At 34.9% G+C, this 22,723-nt stretch overlaps 1 protein-coding gene across 3 annotated transcripts in view; it reads right to left on the reverse strand.

Moving 5' to 3' along the window:
• LOC150083354 (uncharacterized) overlaps positions 1-22,723 on the reverse strand; it is a 376,181-nt gene that overhangs the window by 73,972 nt on the left and 279,486 nt on the right. The window contains exon 1 of one of the 3 annotated variants that reach the window (XM_090377989.1): positions 4,209-4,250. The exons of the other annotated variants lie outside the window; for them this stretch is intronic. The gene's annotated coding sequence lies outside the window, so the exon portion shown is untranslated. Of the gene's footprint in view, positions 1-4,208; positions 4,251-22,723 lie in introns of those variants that run through there. 3 annotated transcript variants of the gene reach the window in all.

Here is a 22,723-nt window from a genome sequence, read left to right on the forward strand (position 1 = left end):
CATTAAGGGAAAACAAAGGATTTAAATCAGCAGCCATGAGTAGTAATACAGAAAGACAAATGATATTGAAACTGAAGAATAGCAATGGTGTACTTATAAACAGCAGAGAAAGCATAATTCAAATAGCAGAAGACTACTATAGAGAATTATACAAGGAGCAGGGGAATGATGCCAGCAGTGGGGAAGATGGATTGCAAAGTAGCAACACATACGACATACCCGATATTCTTCCTGATGAGGTAGAACATGCATTGAAGAAAATGAAGAATCAGAAAGCCCCGAGGGAAGATGAAGTTACTGTAGAGTTGTTAAAATTGGGAGGAAGAGACATAACACAAAAACTGGCAAGGCTCTTCACAAAGTGCATTAGAAAAGGTGTGACACCTAAGCAATGGAATAATGCAATCATAATTTTGCTGCATAAGAAAGGAGATAAATCATAAATTGGAAATTATAGACCAATTAGCTTGTTATCCCACATCTACAAGTTGTTCACAAGGGTCATTACTAACAGATTAGAAAGAATACTTGATGAGAATCAACCGAAAGAGCAAGCTGGCTTTAGGACAGGATTCTCAACTATGGATCACCTTCACGTAATATCACAGCTAATGGAGAAAGCAAATGAATATAAAACACCATTATGCCTGGCATTTGTGGATTATGAAAAGGCATTTGACTCCATACAGCATAAGGCAATGTTTCGGGCACTGCAAAGACAAGGCATAGATACTCCATATATTATGATTTTGAAGAAAATATATGAGAGTGCTACCTCCTTTATTAGACTAGACAAAGACAGTAGGAAATTTAAAATTGAGAAATGAGTTCAACAAGGAAACACAATATCTCTGAAGCTGTTTACTGCTGCCCTTGAGGAAGCTTTCAGAAGATTAGACTGGTCACAGAAAGGAGTCAATGTGAACGGAGAGTACCTAAACCATTTACAATTTGCAGATGACATTGTGGTCATAAGCCACGATCCCAAAGAATTAGAGGAAAATCTTAATCCACGGTTAGTAAGGATTTTGGACTAAAGATAAATATGGCTAAAACAAAAGTAATGATGAACAAGTATGCCACAGAAAGGGAAATAATGATTGAAGGAGCAGTAATTGAAAAGGTGGAGTCATACTTATCTGGGACAAGTTATTATTATTATTGGCCATATGGAACAAGTAAGCCTGAGGCTTATGCTGCACCAGCCAAAAAAAAAAAATTCCCAAGTTACCCCCTGAGAGAGAGAGAGAGAGAGAGAGAGAGAGAGAGAGAGAGAGAGAGAGAGAGAAGTAGAAAGGAATCACCAAGAAAGAGAAGAATGATGATATCCAGCTCAGGACCCTGGGTTTGCCAAGCCCATACTCACCAGATGTGAGCCCCCCAGGGTGTTTATTAGCTGTAATAATAATAAATGGCTGGAAGTCAAGAGAAGAATAAATTTTGGATGGATAGCATTCAGGAAATATAGTCACATACTGAAGAGCAATATCTCAGTTTGTCTGAAACGTAAAATAATGAACCAATGTATACTCCCCACCATGACTTATGGAAGTGAAACTTGGGCACTCACCAAAAGAATGGAAGAGAAGCTGAGAACTACACAGCGAAGAATGGAACAAATTATATTGGGAATCAGACTGTTAAATAAGAAGAGCAACACATGGATTAGGCAGCAAACTCAAGTAAAGGACATTCTTATCAAAACTAAAGAACTAAAATGGTCTTAGGCAGGACACATAGCTCAAAGACATGATGACAGATGGACTAAGAAAATAACAGAATGGTATCCAAGAGGAGCTAGAAGAAAACCTGGAAGACAAAGGCGGAGATGGATAGATGAAATTCATGAGTTTGTGGGTAGTAAATGGATGGCCAGAGCTCAAAACAGAAGGAACTGGAAAGTTGCTGGAGAGGCCTTCATCCTGCAGTGGATTGAAAATGGCTGATGATGATGAATATAAGAAGGCTTTAAAAATACATTGAAAATGACCTTGGTTATTTTCAATGTAGTGCTTGTAGATAAAAAAAAAAAAAAAAAAGGCAACCTGCAGCCATTATCAATCCACTGCAGGATGGAAGTCTCCTCAACATTTCATGTTGAAGGAAATGGACCATAATCTGCCACGCTGGTCCAGTGCAGGTTGGCAGATCAACAGTATTCAGCAGTCAGGGGCTTGACCTCTGGTCTACTCAAAGAGTGTGTGCTACTGGACTCCAGCTTCTGACCACTCGGCTACAGAGGCCATGTGCTTGTGGATAATACATAATAAAATTACTTACAATCATGAATTTTAGCATTCAGGAAACAACTTACATACAACTCCTATTCAAAATAACAAAAGAGCACTCATCCACCACAAATGTGGAAATGCACTACAAATGTTGAACGAAATGCCAAAAGACAAGTCACTATTAAAATAGCTCAGCTCTCAAAGAACTTCCTCCTGATCAGGTTGATTTCTAATATCTTGATTCACACATCAGAATACTCAAAGAGATATCTTTGTTATAAGCAACTAGCAGTATTTTGCCCCAGAACACTAATAGCTGTTTAGAAATCCCAAATGGCCACTAGAACCAAGTTAAGACCTCTAGTATTATGGTTTAAAAAAAAAAAAAAAAAAAAAAAAACTCTCATCTTGGTTACCATATATCAAACAAATGATGACAATAATCCACAGTTTTGGAACATATTTAAGCTGCTTCCTGAGATAATTTTGGCAAGAGTATGGGACTAATTCAAGAATTCTCTAAGAAGCAGGGACAGGATCCCCTTATCAAGGCTTTTTGAAAATGGTACTAGAGTGGTATCTCCGGCAGAACTTAAGTCTCTCTAATTTTATAAATATTGTTCTTTTATTTATCTTTTCTGTTATTATTATTTTTTTATTTATTTTTATTTTTTTAGCGTTATGACCTCTCACATGTATTTTGTGCTGTTCTGTTTTCTCATTTACAATATGCAACCTGTAAATCTTTGCAAATAAATCATGGTGATGATATATTAAAACAAATTAAAGGATTAAAGAATTTATCTAAAGAACTGTTCAGAGAGAGCTGAATTAAAGTTACGGTTTAATTGAAATTAGATTTTAAATTTTTTTATAAGATAGTTCCTCTTCTATCTGTACATTACTGTTAAGTAGCAATAAAGGTCATGCAATAACTGATCAAATTTCTTAAGTCTATTGAATAAAATTGAAGATGAGGCTTGTTATGACTATTCAAAGGCAGAATCCTGATGTTTAAATAGTTTCCAAATATGAGCTGAATCAATGATCCTTGACAGAAATTGAATTAAAAATTTAACTTTAAACAGCAATGTTATAAAAAATAAATAAATAAAAATCAATTTTGATCAATTTTTGTTTTTTATGTTGCAAATTGTACACCAATTTTAATGTTTACTCAGCAAAAGACCCAATATCCCAAGTTTAAAACAAAATTCAGAATAGAAAGACCATAAGAAAAAGGCACAAGTGGGAACAGGAAAAAAATAAAAAAGTATTAATATATTCATCATATGTAGATTCAAAAGAATTTCAAAAGTATTGCATGTAATTCATCTATGTTGCTTGAAAGTAAACTTTGAACCTAGAATTAATCCCAAAAATTTGTGATTCAACATGCTTTCATAGAACTCTGAATACGTAAGGTGAGAGGAGAGAGACTGAAGGTGTTGTTGCTCGATGATATATATCCCATTTTCCTGAAAATGGAATTTCATTAAGCAACAGTTAGGAAATAAAGAATTGATAATGTAAGAGTTAAAAGTAAAGCAAGTATCAATAAAGAAATAAGTTTATATTTGAAGACAAGAGAAAACATACTATCCACTCCCTTGATATTTTTTGAGTTGAAAGAAATTTATTGCCTGCTTAACCATGTTATCAGTGACAGTTACCAGAGAAAGTTTGTCACCACGATAGTTCCTCAAAAAAGTTAAGAATATTCAGAGAAGTAAGGTCAAATCAAATAAAGAAAGAATTGAAAAGGAATGCCTCTTATCCTTGTCTCTTCTACATACAGCTCTACCAAAGTTTGGTATGACAAGTTAGACAGCTGACCCTGTTGACGGAAGATCTTTAAAAAAAATCAACTGGATTTAACAGCCAATACTAGATTCATAAAGGACCAAGAAACCAAAACTATTGATAAATTTACGATGTTTATCATACTTTCAATATGATACTTAATATTAGTCTCACCTGCATCATGACTTCAAAGTAGAATTTATAATAATGTTAACCATAGCTGCATCAAAATTATGGGAGGAAGGAGCAGAAATATTGATACCATCAAATCTTGATAACACCAGCCTACAATGATTTTGGAGTATGGCTAATTATATGCAGAGTGGGGGGGGGGAAATAAAAAATACAGATTTTTTCCAAAATGTCACTCTTTTTAAGTTTTTGAATAAAATACAAAAAAAAAATATCAAATTTTTTATTATTACAAGGTTGTCAAAGATTCTCTCTCTAAACACTTCCCATTTGGAATTTCCATTTTTAGCAGCATCAGTTAGTCCCACTGAAAAGTGTTTAACAAAGTGTATCAGCCCATTATAATCACTATATCTTCAAACAGGCCTATGGGGATGGGAAATTCCATACTGCAATAATTAAAGACAAACACCAGCCAAGGAATTAAATTTTTACTATAAAAATAAAATATACAGAAATAAAATATAATGAAATACTGTGATACACTATCGGAAGACTAAAATATTACAATAAATTACGATAAAATAAACTACGATAAAACATTAAAAATATAGTTAAAAATATACCGAAGCAATAAAATTATCTAAAATAAACTGGATTAAAAGCGATAAAACCTGAAGCTTTCGGAGACTGCTGTCTCCTTCTTTAATTATTTGTCTTTAGGTGTTTGTCTTTAATTATTGCAGCATTATAATCACCTTCGCAAAAACAAAATCCCTTCCCTTGACTTATAACTGCACTCATATCAAAATGATAGGAGCGTAGTCGTAAGTCAAGTTTTTTTTATTATTTCAAATTTTCTATGCCAGTGTTTACAAATTTTTCTAGTGTGGTTTCAAGCATAGAACTACCCACCCAAAAATCTTGACAATGCACAACACAGTGTGGTGTTAGCATGTAAGTGGACAGCAGCCTGCTAGGAAAAAGTCTTCACACTATTTTTATTTATACTAAACAGTAGTACAGAGATATTTTTAAACAAATTCTGGTATGTTTATACCAGAATTTGTTAAAAAATATAATAAAATAAATAAAAAGCACACTGAGTATTATGGTTGAAACCTGGCAATCTGTTAGCCTGAGAGTTTTTACCTTCCCTGTAGTTCCAACCAATCCAAACTAATACTCAGTTATCAATATTGTAACAGAGCAACTTCAAACCTAAATCATGTTGCTATTGGGAACCTATTGCCAGTTGAAAGAATAGATAGAATATACCCACTGTAGCTAGGCAAAGTTTGGATCTCAGGGAACGTGAAAAACCTCTCGCTCTAACTAGGTTATACAAATTTCTCTCCATATCTAATAAGAAGCAAGCAAAGTCTCCCTAGTCCCTACCAGATCTAGAAATGAATTAATTAATGTGCAAAGGGAAAGGAATGCAGGAGCCTGGCTTCTCACGATACATATAAGGCCATAAGATCTTTGGGATTTTATGGCCGGGGTAACAGAACAGAAGGCGTGGAGGTTGGCCAAAAGGGAAGGCAGCCATGAGAGAGTAGGTGGGCATTTTTATTAATGTCTCTGACACCATGATGCCGAATAAAACACCCAGAGATGAGGGGACCCATTTGGGAGCATGAGTTGTTCCTGGACCATCTTGGACAGGAAACTCGTGACTTCCAATGGCCAATGAGAGAGTTTTTCGATAGAAGACAAAGGAGAGCACAGAATATAAAAAGGGCCCAAAATGAGACCAAAGGGTTGTCACCGTCGTCACCACTGGAGGCTCTGCTGGTTTTTGGTCGCCATCATTCCTATGGTTGCTGAAAGATCATCACTTTAGTTGCTATAGGTTCACCGTTGTATAGTGGATCTCTGTGGTCATCGATGCTGGTCGCCGTCACTGCCTAAGTCACCATCGGCATCTCGCCCAAGCCTCTTCAGTAGCTGTCCACACCATCCATTCTGGCTGAAGAGATGGAATTGTGATGACCAGTCCACTCCACTATAGAAGCAAACCAACTTAACTTGGTAAGCAGACCGTTCTTACATGCAAATGAAAATGTGTGAAACAGCCAAATTTACATTGAACTAAATGCTTCCTTTCTTATTCTCTCTTATATGCAGAAATTAGTGTTTATTCAATGAGTATGGAATAACTATGATTGTCGAAGGTACCAACGATACGTTTTCTTTTCTCCTAGTAAACCAAACGGAAAAGAGAATAAAATAGTTAAACATAATTAGATATTAGTCCCTTAAATATAGTAAAAATATTTGATAAGATGCCATAGGCCACTCAAAGCATAACTGCTCAATACTCTTATTGAACCTACCTAATAATAAATAAGATATGGAGTTCCTTTCGATATATCATAGTTTATCCATTCTAGAGTTTAGAAAGTGACAAAAGTCAAAGAACAGACATGTCTAGAATAAGGTAGAACTTTGTGAAATCACTAGACCATTGGAACTTATAACTTTAACTATATCCTGTTGTTAGTATATGGTGGTACTTTGAAGCGATACATGCTTTATTCATTGTATTAACACTGAGTGAAAGTATATTGTATACATGACCCTTTTTGTTTGTAATAAATGTTATGTGTTATTTGTATATTGCATTCTCTCTGTCAGCATCTTGAAACACGCCAGGGTAAATAAACAAAGAAAATGGATTTTAGGTGGGTGGAAAGACACTAAGTGATCTTTCCATTACAAAACACAACACGATCTGTAGCTGCAGAGATCAGTGGTCATTAAAACCCTTGATTTCTGAGGGCTTGGATTTTGTCCTAACCAATTGAACAGCTGAAGCTGGATAGATGTCACAGGCATACCCCGAAGAAAGGGGGTGAACAAATCAATCTTGGCAAGTTAAACCACGAGCTCGATACAAAGTTTGCTACATTTATGTTGAACAGTCAATAAAAGTAAGTCACTGTGAGAAAAAAGTTTCTGCCTTTTACCATGCCCATGGTCTGGTGTGAACTGAAGTCTACCACTCTTGTTTATCTGAAGTACAAGGCTGTAACACTAAAAATAAAAAGATCATTTCATATCCAAATCTACTATTTGGAAGATCCATTGTGCATGGACCTAATTTGCCTCTACCTTCTCCAGCAAAAACTTGATATAATTTCATCATTATTAAATTCTGAATGTAATGTACATGAAAACAGTAACTGTTTCTAATATGAATTTTTTTTAAATCACAAGAGTGAGTTCACACAAAATAAGTTAAATGATTTAGTGAGAGATTTGGGTCTTCCAAAATCTTCTGCAAAGATCTTGGGATCAAGATTTCAAGCTAAAAACCTACTTCTCTCTCTCCAGGACACCTTGGTAGACATTGAGGAGTTCATTCATTTTCTTGAGAAAATGTATGCAGTAGCTTGTTGTATTATTTATATAGTGCATTATCATCTAAGGCAATATTGCACTGAGTGTATTATGTCTGTACATGTGTGTTCATGGGTAAATTTACATGTTGTACAGGATAAAACCCCTCCAGATTTACTCCAAGATTTCCAAGAATAACTTACAAGGACCCCCCCCCCCATTTAATATCAGTTAACCACAGTCCCAATTGAAGAAGTCTTTAAGAATTCCTCCCATCTCTGTTTCCCTGGCAACAGTCAGGGAATACCATATATTTTGGTGTATAACTTTTTTTTGCCTTAAATTCATGTTTAATCATATATTCACCTCACCATATAAGCTAATTCCATTTCTTACTATTATCTTTTACATAGCAATATTATATTAAAATCTGCATTAAGAACCACTATTTTTCAATTCAGTTATTTTTGTTATTTCTTCTCCCAACAAATTCAATGTAATTTTTTGTCTAATGAGAAGGTGAACAAATTCTTGGGTTTCAAAAGGCAAGCAACAATTTCTGTTTGTGTAAAAATATGTATGTAATAAGCTGTACATTTTATTGCTATTAATTCGTGTCTTTCTAATTTCTAAATAAGCAATGCTTTTAACTCAAGCTTAGTTTTTTTTAATACCTGTCATATAGGTCGATCTTAAAATTTTCCAGTACTTTCAAAGATCAACTTATAAATCAGAATATATGGCATATTTTGCAATATAGAAGGTGTACAGTAAACCACATATGAAAAAATTTTGCCAAACTGCCAAAAATATTCTATAGCATTTTTGGTGCCATTTCCAAGATGTAGTGTGTAAAATTTTTATGATATCACTCCCCATTCTTGAGTAAACGTGTATGATACGATGTCTTCTCATTTAGTAATAGACTCAGCTCACCCTTGTGGGTAGCACAGTAGTTATAATCACCATCCTTTCACACTAGATGGAAAATGTCTGGATTCAAAGCCCATCAATAATGTGAGGAATTTTTTAGGCCTTTTTCATAACAGGCCAAGTTAGTTGGTCTCAGGTAAGGATTGCATTTGATTGTTTTACTCCTGGAAAATTCGGATTTTTCATCTAGCAAATAGGCAAACTGACCAGAGAACACACTAATTTATGTAAAAATTCTACTTGGGGTGCATGAACTACTGCTCGGATAAATCACCATCCTTTCACACTAGATGGAAAATGTCTGGATTCAAAGCCCATCAATAATGTGAGGAATTTTTTAGGCCTTTTTCATAACAGGCCAAGTTAGTTGGTCTCAGGTAAGGATTGCATTTGATTGTTTTACTCCTGGAAAATTCGGATTTTTCATCTAGCAAATAGGCAAACTGACCAGAGAACACACTAATTAATGTAAAAATTCTACTTGGGGTGCACGAACTACTGCTCGGATAAGCTGTAACTTTCCTGTTTGAATCAATAGCATGTCTTCCACTGCTGTCTACCACTGATGGTTTGTCAAGCCTTCTGATTTCAACATTACTTTGTACCTGCGCACTTTGGTCTAGAGGTCTGCCAAATGCTGGATATAAGATTACTGTGGAGACAGATAGGGTGTGGTAGTGCTGTCCCCGGCTGCTAAGGTCTCTTAATCCCCTGGATTTCTTCTTCTTTTGGACATTCAAAAGCAGCTAATGTAGCAAGATTACATCAACAGGCAATCTTGCCTGTTGATGATAGAAACATGCTGCATGTCTTCCACTACATGTTAAAAGTCATAATCATAAACACACCTCTGCTTGCTGTGTTATGCACAGGGCTCACTTTGAACACTTATTATAGGGATATAGTAGTACTTGTCCCACTCTTTATCCTGTGTTCCAACCTCATGATCCTTTTATTTGTAATAAATGCCATGGTCTGAAGATAGTGTCCAGTTTCTGCAATTGGGTAGCCTGTTTATACAAGACTCGGCTCTTACTACTCTCTCCAGAACATCTAGAGGGCGTAGTATGGAGAGGAGATGTAGGATTGGCTATCTGGCAACCAAATCTTTCGCCCACATAGCGCTAAGATGCTGTGGTGAATACTGTGCACAACAGACTCAGCCAGAAAGGATGGCAGGTTCTAAAAGAGCCTAGATACCAAACAGCAGAAGGCTTACATAAGCCTGACTTTCTGTGTGCAAAGGATGGCTCTCTGTTCCTTCTGGATGCTGACGTAGTGGGAACAGGTGATGACCTTGAGACCTGCACAGACTCAAAGCCAGATATTACAATTCTAACATAAATTTGAAACAGTTAATAGAGAACCAATAAAATAAGCAGCCTACTGTCTCATCCATAACAGGTAACCACAGAGGAATATGGTGTAAACCATTGGCCTCGTTATTATTATCATTTGGATTAACTGCTTCCCACCTGATGATAATATCAATATGGGTTCTTCAAGGAACTTACAGCTGCTGGAGAGTTCATCAGCAAATGATCTCTGTTTCTACAGAATGATTTCCTGCCATGCAGGCCATTTGGATCTGGTATTTTGTTGGATATCATAGCCATTTAAATTATGGGAATGTTGAAAAAAAAAAAAAAAATAGGGATATAGTAGTACTTGTCCTACCCTTTATCCTGTGTGTTCCACCTCATTATCCTTTTGTTATAGGCAATAAAACCCATGGACTGAAGATAGTATCCAGTTCTTTTGTTACTATTACTCTTACACTTTCACCCTACTGTAAAATAAAACACCTACACTCATTTTAAAACAATTATGAATACTATTCATGGACATATCATAGATATCGATTGGATGAACATTATGCAAAACATATTGCTGTTCCAGTCCCGATTAAGTACTGTACTTACAGAGAATTTCAACTGAGAACAGGACATGATGGTATAAAACTTCCATACTTTATCTCATTAGTAAATTAATAAGAGGAGTTTACCTCAATATAGTACGTGGAACACTTCCGTATGATACCCTCCAGAAATTAAAACGGAAAAAACGAAAAAATCGACAACTTACCGGTCCATTAAAGTAAAATATAATTAATTAAAGTAAAATATAAATAATTAAATAATCAATTTAACACAATTCAAAATCAATTCAAAACAATTAAAATTCAAATTAACGCAATTAAAAGAATAACAAAAATATTCAAAACGATCTTCCTTCCTGAAGCTGACAATGCTTTTCGACCGACTGTCGTGATCACAGTAATGAAAATCCACATATTGAGTATTACAGCTCTGATTCATACTATATACTTTATCTCAGAAATTATGTCGTTAATCCAAAAATTTTGCAAAGAATTTGCCTCATTTTTTCCCAAAAGAATTTTCCTGTTAGGTTTTCATACAGTTTGCTATACACCTTTTATAGAGGTAAAATTAAAAGTAGAATGCTAGCAGGCCAGCTTTATCCTTGGCTGAAGTGGCAATAGAACCATCTGGTTTTGACAGAGGTGGGAACAGAGATGGGCAAAAGTTTCAGCCAATAGAGCTTTGGCAAGAGACCAGAATGCACAACTACCATTTGGACAAGAAGCAAGTCTTCTACTCTTAGCCTGTTTAAAATCTAGCTTGGAGTGATTAATAACTGTTTACGATTGTTGCAAGCTTTGGTGTAGGCAGAAAATGAACCTAGAGATCTGGATAAAAGCCAACTGTGATATGCAACATTCTTTTCTTGAACAACCTTAGCACATTTATTGGAAAACCAGGGTTCAGCTAAAAGACAAGATTTTAAGGTGGAGTGTGGAATAAAGGATTTGACCTCTACAAGAATAATTTCACTGACACAATCTGAGAAAACATTGACATTCAAAGATTTGAAACAGTAACCCAACCAAGGTTAAGAATAGCCATGAAAAACAGTAACCCAAACAACGTAAGGTTAAGAATAGCCATGAGAGAAAGGCTCCACTGGTGAAAATACCATCACCAAGTTGTAATCTGAGGTGCCTAAAGGACCACTCACCTCAACTGTGTACTCAGAAGGGTTGTTCGTGAGAAAAATATAAAGTGTTTTGGCTGCGTAGTTAGAATTGTCTAGTTTTCTGCTAGGTAAATGACAATCTATGCGAGGTCATTAGTAATTGCAAAAACCTCGGCATTTCAACCAGCTGGGTCTGTGTGACCAGAAAATGGAAACCAGCTGGAGTTGTGAACATTAAAATTGCCAGGAAAAATTACCCCACTGTTAGGAAAGCTGGACTGGAGAAAGTCAAGTTTCAAAGAGTTCCAAGTGATTGGTGGAGTTGGGAGAACAATAGAGGCAATAGATGAATTTGACAGAATGTGAGAGAGAGAGATTTTAAGCCAGAGAAGATCAAAAAGAGGAGATTCCAAATTACTAAATCTGACAGAGAATATCAGAATGGACATATGCACAAGTTCCACCTTTGAAGCAAAAGGAGTCATACAGCGAATAATTTGGACAACTGAGATGAGCCATGGTTGAATCAACCAATCATTGGGATTTTGTCAGAAAAAGTACATGGGGTTTGGCAGACCATAAGTGGAAATGGAAATCATTGAAATTAGAACTGAGACCATGTATATTTGTGAAATGAATGAGGAAATGTTGTTTAGATCTTTTCACAGACAAGTTTGTTCTATTAGTTTGAAAATTCATGGTGCATTCAATAGTAAGAAAAGGTGGGAGGACATGCTGTATGAAGTAATGAAATTTTTGGATGTGGCATACACATGGCAAGAATATACCCAGCTCTTTGACATAACGTGGCCTCAACAATGCTCCCTGCATACAAACTACTTCAGCTCCCTCCACTATCTGGCAGAGTAGGGGCAGTGAGATTATACACTACCCAATCTGGAAGCCTCCTAGAGAGTTACCAATAGCTTTAGTCTGGTGGACTATCTAGCAGCCAGCTTGCAAACACTGTTACCCTTGAAATATAAGGAAGATTGGATCTCACCATGATGTCCGTCATAACCTCAAGACATAAATCATACCACATTATGGAAGAGATGGAAAGGTTGATGGAGTTTTGCTCCAGAGACTAAACATAGGCTCCCACCACTTCAAACCTCCAATAAGCAAAGAGGTGGTATTGCACCAGTTGTGAAAGTAATCTACCTTACCTTACCACCATGCAATCAGCTGCTCACTTACTTACAGCAGGCAGCTGATAATAGACATATTTTCTCATCTTGTCCTATTTCAGGATGTTGGAGTACACAGTGGGTGTGTGTTAAATTTTGGTTTAAAATCAGAAAACCTGCAAGGGAAACATTTCATCTTCTGATCTTCTTAAAATGGCATGAGGATACTCGCAATGGGCTGTACACAGATTTTTAACGAAAAAAAAAAAAAACATGGCAAATGTGGAGCAAAACAAGGTTTATAGTGTTTTTTATAGTATTTTTTTGAATGTGAGGGCACTGTAAATCACAAATACATTCCAAAGAGGAAAAAAATCAATTATTAGTGTTCCATGCTGGAGTTCTGAGATATCACTCACTGTGATGCAGATTGAAGAAAAAGACAGCTCTGCTTTCTTCACCATGACAATGTGTCATTGCATTTGTTACTACCCATACAGTTTTTTGGCCAAACACAGAATTAATCAAATTCAGGAACTCTGTATTCACCAGATATAGCACCTTTTTTTTTTTTTTGTTTCTTAGACTGAAAATACCCTGCAAAGTTGTCAATATGATGAGATACAAACAAAGGAGAGCAATATGATTGTTTAGCTTTTAGAAATTTTGAAATCGGCTTTCCAAATGTGCTCCCAAGAGTGGAAAAATTGTTGGGCCAAGTGCATTACTTCAAAAGAACACTATTTTGATAGGGATTAAGTTGCATACTACATAAGTACTTACTGTTGCTTAGTCATAGCTGTCCAGATACTTTTTGAACAGAACCATTATATTTCCACTTCTTCAGAGAATCGAATGTTCTTTTTTGTTTGTTGACACACAATTTTTGATTTCTTATTGTTAATTGTAAGGCCAATTTAATTTTTTTTATTCTAACTCTGCTTAATTAATTTAATTTTTATATTTTTTGCAAGGTGGCCAAATATAACCATATCACCTGCAATATCTCACACTGCTTATTGTTGTTCCATGTCATTCAGAACTTCCTGTATTATGACTACTATTAAGAGTAAATGGGATTTTTTTTTTATTGATTTTTTTTTTTTTTTTTTTTGCATAAAGGTTTTAGACATTTCTAAAATTCTTTTCAGTGGGATAAACTGATACCTTTAACAAATGCAAACAGGAAATAACCACAGATACTACTAAGATTTTTATACCAACCAAAGAGATAATACTGTTAAAGGTTTGGACCAAAATGGATGTCAGATGAACTAATGAGCTTAGTGGCAGAGAATTAAAAGAGATGGGATGACCATAACTTTTCAGTGGACAGAGGTTCCTACAGTAAGTATATACCAGTCTGCAACCAAATTATTAAGTGGAGTCAGATAATGAGAAGTCTATGGCTAAATGAACAAAGAAAAGAATTCTTTGCTTCTTAATACTAGAACAGGATGAACCACTTGCTACCTTAAATGGCATAACTGCTGATCTGTACAAGTTGCTGATAATCTGAATAAATATTAGTATATATATTCACAAGTGAAGAAGTTTAAGTGATTTTACAGTAACTGAAAGGATGCCAGAAAGAAACTGTTGCAGCTAAAAGTTAGTATAGAAAGCACTTGGGGCTGATGGAATTTATTCTATTATATTCAACAAAGCAACAAATGAGTTAACCAAACCTTCAGCTATAACACTAGGAGCACCCTTGGACTCAGAAGTTACTAAAGAAGGCTAGGAACATACAAATGTCTCTCCTATTCACCTTTGTGAATAGGAGAGACATCTGTATGTTTCTTAGTATGCCATGAAAAATTAGGGAGTTAATAGCTAAATAATATAAGATAATCTGGATAGGAATGGGACTATACAGCAATCAGTGTGGATTTGTTAAAGAAAGATCATGCCTGACCAATCTGTTAGCTACAATGTGGTTGCTACAAAGGATAATTCAGACACAGGCTTGACAGAAACTTTGGTCTCTGCATATAATGAAGGAAACATAATTTAAAGCTTTTATTATGTCTGACATGAACAATTACTGTATATATTGGAGTAATATTGCAGCAATATTAGAGGCAAGTTACCACTATGAATAAAGAGATGATTAAGTGCAATAGCATACCAAACTGTTGCTGGTTCCAGTGCAATATTCAATTCTGGGATTCGCTACTGTTAATTTTACTGGTTCCAAAAGAATGTTAGGAGAATCTGAGGGAGGGGGGGTTCTGGTGAATCATACTAGCTGGCTGCATGTGTGTCAGCAACTTGGAGATACTGTATTTAAATATATATAATGTTAAACATGTTGGATATTTTCTTAGTATTACATATATTTAATACTAATCTAGTTAGATTTTAACCGTAAGCACGCTAATACCTATAGGCAAACACCATTTACCAAAAACATTCCACAATTAATTGTACATTTATATATATATATATATATATATATATATATATATATATATATATATAAAAATGTACAAGGTTTGTAAATTATTTGTTTTCTATGATTGATTTTGTTGCTGGACAAAAAAAACCATGCTACCCTCACCTGAGACCAACTAACTCAGCCATGCTATAAAAAAAGCCCATAAAAATTCTTCACATCATCGACCAGATTCAAACTCAGGTCTTTTCTACCCAATGTGGGGAAGAAGGCTTTTATACTAATTGTCTATCCACAAGGGCTGGTAAGGGACAGAGAGTACTTATAAATGGTCATGGTGTTTCATGGGCTAATGTTAAGATGGTGTCCCACAGGGCTTGGTACTGAGCCCTCCTTACTCTTCCTAATATTTAATAATGATGATAATGTAAGCATTAAGTTCTTTAATATCTCAGTTTGCTCATGATACAACCACTCATACTTTTTTGTGAAACATGCGCCATGTGTCATGAGGCTCAGTTGCAAAAATGCAGCTTCTAGCCATGGAGTGTGCTTCTCTCACATCTCCTGTTTATATTTATGCCATTTATTTCTTCAGTTGATATGAGTTTTCAAAGTTGTATGATGTAATGTAAAATAATAATTGTTTACTTATGAAGAAAAACAACATAACTGTAGTATGAAAATATTCTGGGGACAGCTGAAATATTTTCTCTGGCCTCTACTCAAAATACCAAGCCAGCAAGAATCATAAGCCACATCTCTGAGTACAAACTGGAAAAGAGCAAGAGAAATGTTTTGTTTGATAGGTATATCTATGATAAATATAAATCAAAAAAGCAGTACTATGTCAGCATGGTTAGCAGCTGGGCTAACACTTATTATTTAAAAAAAAAATAATAAAATAATGTAAATGTTTATATGAAAACAACAATAATTTAAGTATTTATTTGAGAGTATTAAGATTTTTATATATTTTAACAATTTCTCTTTGAGTTCTATTTTTTTCTAATCAATTAAAAATATTATGCTCTATTATATTTGAATTACTGCATATTTCAGCCAAACTCAAAAAAAATAAACAGTATGCAAATGGCAGGTAGGTTTCAAGGCATGCAGAGCCCAAAGAGTGAGATACGACTGCCATGTCTTGTGGCAATAATGTGTTAAACAGGGTCTTTGGTCTTCACAGCTTAACTGCTAATGATGTATGCAACTGCACTGGATTATCCATGCATGGTCTTGATAAGGGATTTCCTTTCTACTGTCAAGTGCAATAATTGATTTAGCAGCCTTCTCTGCCAATTTGTTGCCAGGGATTCTTGTGTGCCTAGGTGTCCAGCAAAAGCTTGTGCCTCTACCAGGTTCTGCGAGGATAGTCAGTAATGTAAAATATTACAAAGAGCTAGATGGGAGGGCATCCAAGGAGTTTTCAGTGCTTGCAATGAGAGTCTGTAAACATTATGCTTTGTGGTGTACCATGGAAATTTGTATCATTGCAAGTTCGGCAGCATACATACTGCATTCACCTTTGGTATGCATTCCAAGCACAGGATCTAAGAGTTTCAAAAAACTTCAACTCTTTGTAACAAAGAAGATACTAGAATAAACCCTGAAGAACCTACTCTAGGGAGATTCTTGAGGATTAATAAAGCTCATTCGAATGACAACAGTGGGAAGTCAACCTTAGAGAGATTCCAAAACTCTTTCCACAGATAGAGATTTGACATCATTTGTCACAACCAGTGTCCATTTGTGTCATTTAAATTACAACCATTAATTTTTTTTGCCATTGTTAATTTGTTAGCAAATTGTTTTCTACAACTAGCACTTTTAGACTGTTACAAATTTTATAAGTTTTTGCTTGTGTAACTATCTCCTTTATTCCTCAGTTTTCGAAATATACCCCCAAGGCAGTACTGTATTATACTAAGTATTTTCCATTTTCATTAATTTAGGGGTAGGGGAGAGATGATCTGCAAAACCATTCTCTAATGCAATGATGGTCACTGGTATTCCTAGATGAATTATCCACTTCATTTTACTTAAAGAAATATTTAATTTTTTTTAAAACTAAGTTATCGATTAAGAATATCTGTTTATCTTGCAAAGTGATAGAGTACAATTACTCCAGGAGTACACAGGTTGATTAGGTGAATTATACTGCCTAAACCTAAAAATGCTACTTGAACCAAATGAATATCTGTTTATCTTGCAAAGTGATAGAGTACAATTACTCCAGGAGTACACAGGTTGATTAGGTGAATTATACTGCCTAAACCTAAAAATGCTACTTGAACCAAATGAATATCGGCCACTGTACAGTCTATAACAAAATTTTGGAGTACAGGATAAATAACAAAAAATGATGTCAGTCAGTTTTATTACATAACTGATACATCATAGGGGTATTTCAGGTGACACTGCGACGGAAGGGGGAAAAAGTGTAAACCGTGGCTTAACACATCATTGTATGCAATGACAGCGTAATTTCTAAATATTATGAAAACAAAATTATACTTGGTATTAGTATCATAAAGCACATTTTTAAAGATAATTTATATAAAATGCTATACAGTATCTATAAACACATAAGATCTATTGGATCTCAGACTATATAGATTTTTTTATGCTTAAATTTTGCTCATTAGCATCCACATTTGGAATAAAATAAAATAAGGTGAATATGATTCGCTGCCCTAACAATGCTTTTCAATTGCACGATTCCTAAAGTTTATTGATGTATATGGGCAAGCTCTTCGCTTTATGGCTTTAAACTCATCACAGTTCCTTCATTTATTTGAAAAATATTATATAAATGGAGGCAGTGATTTATTTTCGGTTGATGCTATAGTTTCATTCAAACAATGCCACTACTTTATTGTAGCCATTTGGAATACAAGCACAATACCACGTGTATCCATTTACAGTTTGCAGCTACATCACCCATTTTCTCATAGAAAATGAAACGAGTAAGTTAAATTGAACACACCTGACAGCGGAATCTAAACTTTTGAGAAGTCGCGAATTATATAGTAACTATCCCAAGCGAGTTATAGCCAACCACTACACAGCAGTTGGAATTTCCCACCCTACGTCATACGCTTACGCAAAAGCTACCTTCACGCGGAAGCAACGGCCGACAACGGTTACCTCTACCTCGCTTACATCACCAATTTTCAACGCTAGTGTTAACCCTAAGGAGGTTGAGCACATTTTCTCTCGCTACGGTAAAGTTTCGTTTTTGACCCTTAAAGGGCTTTTTTTTTCCTTTCTTTTTTTTCTTTTTCTGTAACATTTGGAAATTTTTGTATTTTGGGAAATCGCAAAGTTCGGTAACAAATCTTTTTATAGCGATAGTTCAGGAAATTCATGTCTAGGTGGTTAATTGTTAAAAATTACTCTTACGTTATCCTCTCTTATATAGTACACAAAAAAATAATCCAAGAACATGCTTACTTACAAAAAAAAATTGATGGAAGGTGGCGTGGCTTGTAAAACGAAACCTAGATATATTTAGCCGCAAATAGCTGGATTCTTCAAGTCTTATTTCCTTCTCATATCCATGCACATCTTACCAGATTTTCAGGGGGTAGAACAACATGTTGATTGATGACATCGTATTTTTTAGTGCTCCATGAAGTGAAAATTTTAAAAAGTGATACACAGGATTTGTCTTGTATTTCACTTATAGTAGCATGGGATTGTAAACAAAGAATAGGAAAACCGTGCTGTCGGATTGCCTCCATTCCCTTTGCTAGCTCTGCTCCTTCCCCTCCCTCATTTCTTCCTCCCCAGCCGACAGCAGAACAAAGGCTTCAGGCTATTGATCTTTGTTATCAGCCCACTTTAGATGCACGGACATGGTCACATGACCAAAGCAGACTGCCGCAAGGTAGGACAGGACAAGATGGTCACGTGACCAGATGACCTGACTGCCATACATTCACACATCCTCAAGTGTGAAAATCAACTCTTGCAATCATGTGAGTAAAGTGTTGGCAGCTGTCGATCATTCAAAAATTGGGGTACGCATGCAGTACCTCTGTCCCACCCCATAATGCAGCTGTCTGCCATATTCAGCTCAGTCACTTACCTATAAGTTAACCTTCGCGTCTTTCCCCTGATAAGCTTCTTCACAGTATTCGGCGAATGCCTTAACCTTTGTTTAACTGGCACAAGGCACGCCTATTTATGTACGTGTAGCATTTGCCCAAGGGAAAATGCGACGGGCTGCATCAGTTAACTTTGGCATACCATAAAAGTTCAATATCAAAGGTGACTAAATACAGAACGTCTTACTACTTATCTCATGAATAATAATTGCATTTTTTTTTAATTAGGAAGGAAAAGCTTAGCAAGAAAATTAAAAAAAAAAAAAAGCATTAATTCCATTCTTATTTCAGAGCATTGATAAATAGCAGAACGTTTTATTTCTGAGTAGGATAATACACTCTCAATTACATGCCCAAATAAGAATTAGACACAATATGTTAGTAGTCTACAGTGGGCAGCTCCATCATCGCTTACTATTACCTCTGACAACTTTTTGTTTTTCATTCAAACGGTTTTAAAATTAACAGAATAAGAAAAATCTTTAATTTTCACAGAAATCACATGAAAACGATTTAAGTAACTTATAAGGGCAAGAAACAAAGAAATTTGGTATCACGAAGTATTTACTTTGTAATACTTTGTAGAATAACTTTACGTCATATAATTTACCTTACACAAACAACTCTCTGTAATTCCACATATCTTGTCATACATTAAAAAAAAAAAAAAAAATGTTGTTCCTTGTAAATATATGTATTTACGTTTGTCATTCTGCCCCTTCAAATATAAATTTAAAGTGCATGCTCCGCAAAACATCTCAATTTTCCATAGCTCACGGGCTAAGTATGAGAATACGAAATAACTGAACTAGCCACACAGTTTAAAACTGAGTACTGTAGTTAAACGTTTTATGCAGGATCGGGGCTACAGTATATACATACTGATCGTGGTTTTAAAGAGCTCGATATTTTCAGATGTTTTTTTAAATTTTTTAAAATTTTAAATAATATATATATATATATATATATATGAGTTAAGTTGATAGTGGTAGGAGTTTTTAAAGTTAATTCTAGCTTATCAGACAAACCATAAACCATAGCGGGTACCAAACGTGACCTAGAAAAAAATATAAAAATACCATAAAAAAGTTAATTATGGCAATAAGATACATTGAAAGGGACTTTTTCGAGGGCTAACCCTTTCAATGTATCAACCATAATTAACGAGCTATCCGTTTCTGTAGTCATCGTCCAGCATAACTATGTCCAAATATATGTAAAAAGGTAGTAAGTTAGAGCCAGATAAGCTAGAATTAACTTTAAAAACTCCTACCACTATCAACTTAACTCATATTTATACAGACCGATGTAATGTTTAATCGTCCTAGATGGCATTAATTGGTTATGTGACTACTTAATATTTATTATAATATTTATATTTATTATAACATTTAATATTTGCTTTTTCATACTTGGAGATATATATATATATATATATATATATATATATATATTATTTTTTTTACTTTATACTCCGGGGCACCACAAGGTCAGAGGAATTCACAAGATAAACAGAATATACGACTACAGTATTGTAATAAGCAAAAGTTGGTTTGAACCATGGGTAAACTCAAACGCTATTACTACTGTACTCTCGCGCTTGAATACTACGCTACGACGACCGTTTTATTGCACATTACTTATTTTAATAAGTGTGTGTGTGGGGGGGGGGGAGGCAGATTACGCTGTACTTCAGGTCCGTGCTTAATTCAATGCTACTCAGAAGTTCGCAATGGATTAATTAATATTACATTAACAATTACACACTTCTTCAGATGTATACAATAAACTACATGAAATGGTTTATTGCACTATTACCAAAATTAGTACATGCGACAAAAATTAAATTAATAATAAAATGGTATGAAAATTGCGAATTTAGTGAATACCAGTTAAAAACCGTTATCTCGTCTCTGGGTGTATATCATTGAGGACTTTACCTCTAAAATTTATTTCGTATAGGTTAATATTGTATGCTCAGAAAATTCCAATGGGAGAGGAGTTCCACGTGACTGGATTGGCCGAATTATAATTGCTAACATGTGCCAATTAATATTTGGTTACATTTCTTAATCAGATGGTATCTGAATAATTTGAATCAGAATGCTTACAAAAAGTTTGAGCTAATAACGTAAGCACTATTAACACTTATTTTTGAACTATGAAATTCATTTTCGGATACTTTAAATAGATCGACTCAGTAGTGGTTATAAGTATCTCTCAGCCCGAGGGTTGCCACCTTTCCGGGGTTACAGCCTAATCTTCAGGTTTCAATCATAAAGAGAATTGATTAAGGACAAAAAAAAATAAATACACTGGGGGATAGACTAAAGGCTTTCGTTCTTTCTACCTCCTGGGGTTTGAGGGAAGGAACTGAATCTCTGGGTGTATATACTAAATTTTTAGGTAGAAGTAATCCGAGATGCCACACAAAATCGTTATAACTGCTTTGGTTTGTTTGCTTGTGGGGGGGGGGGGGGGGTTAAGGCACTACATTTCTTTATTATAACAAACTCTACTGGAAAATCATTTGGGTGGGGTTAAGCTAAATTGTGTTTGGTTAAATTGGCCCAGAAGTTTTCCAAATAAGGTATCCTTCCGGTTATTGAACTTCCAAAATAAGTTTTCCAAAATGTCAAGTTGGTCATTGTAGATTATGTCACAATTAATCATGGCATCCGCAAGTTAGACCCAATGAAAGCCTACTCGTTTCTTACCAGGTTTTATCAAAACTTTGCAAACGGAAAGTTGCCTGAGACAAAGTTTTAGGCATGGTTAGCAATATAAAACAAATGAGTGAAAGTAATACAGTTATTCTGATTACAGTTGCAAAGAAAGAAAGAAAAAGGAGTCATGGAATCATCAATATATTAATGATTAACATTAATACTCTGTATATTTTATACGTGCCACTTACTTCCGCTATTGAAAATGTATATAACTGTTACAATTTGATATTATTTGTATGCAATAAATATTTTGTTTTTACATTTTAACCATTGTGAACAGGCTGCGTGACACTTCTCCTCCCCCCCCCACAAGATCCCGTAAAGTATTATGTCTAAAAATGAGTTATTTCTTCACAGTTCAGAATAATCTATACGATATTTAAATAATTCATCTATTTCAAATATCATCAGTTAATTGACTACATACCAACTTTAGAGACACATCCAGAGGAGGATATAGAATTTCAGCAATGCCTGAAAAGCTTTGAAAAATGTCGTTCTATACACTTATGGATATTATTTTCCTGTCTACAGCCTCTCTCCGTGACCCCCCCCCCTCAGAATATAGCTTTCTGGGTGTGTTATATAAAAAGTTCTGTTCTTGTAAAGTCTTATAATATCAAAAAAATAATAATAATAATAATAAATAAATCTTAGAAAATTAGTAAGCATTCTTTTCCATTACCAGCAGTTCATGAAAATTTCATTAACTTTGTTGGTCATTCCTATTGAATCAAATGAATCTACTTTAAAAAATTTTCTACGTGTATGAGAATCCTACCATCTCGGCTGCAACTTCGTTGTTCTCAGATAACTGTCGCTTCTCTTATTCAAACCGTTTTAAAATTTTGCCTCTTCCCCATTTCTCATTCAAAGCCTGTTTTTAAAACAAATAGCCTTACAGATTTCT

Source organism: Mastigoproctus giganteus, chromosome 7 (assembly GCF_048544385.1).
Source record: "Mastigoproctus giganteus isolate SK-2022 chromosome 7, ASM4854438v1, whole genome shotgun sequence".
Taxonomy (NCBI): Eukaryota; Metazoa; Arthropoda; class Arachnida; order Uropygi; family Thelyphonidae; genus Mastigoproctus; species Mastigoproctus giganteus.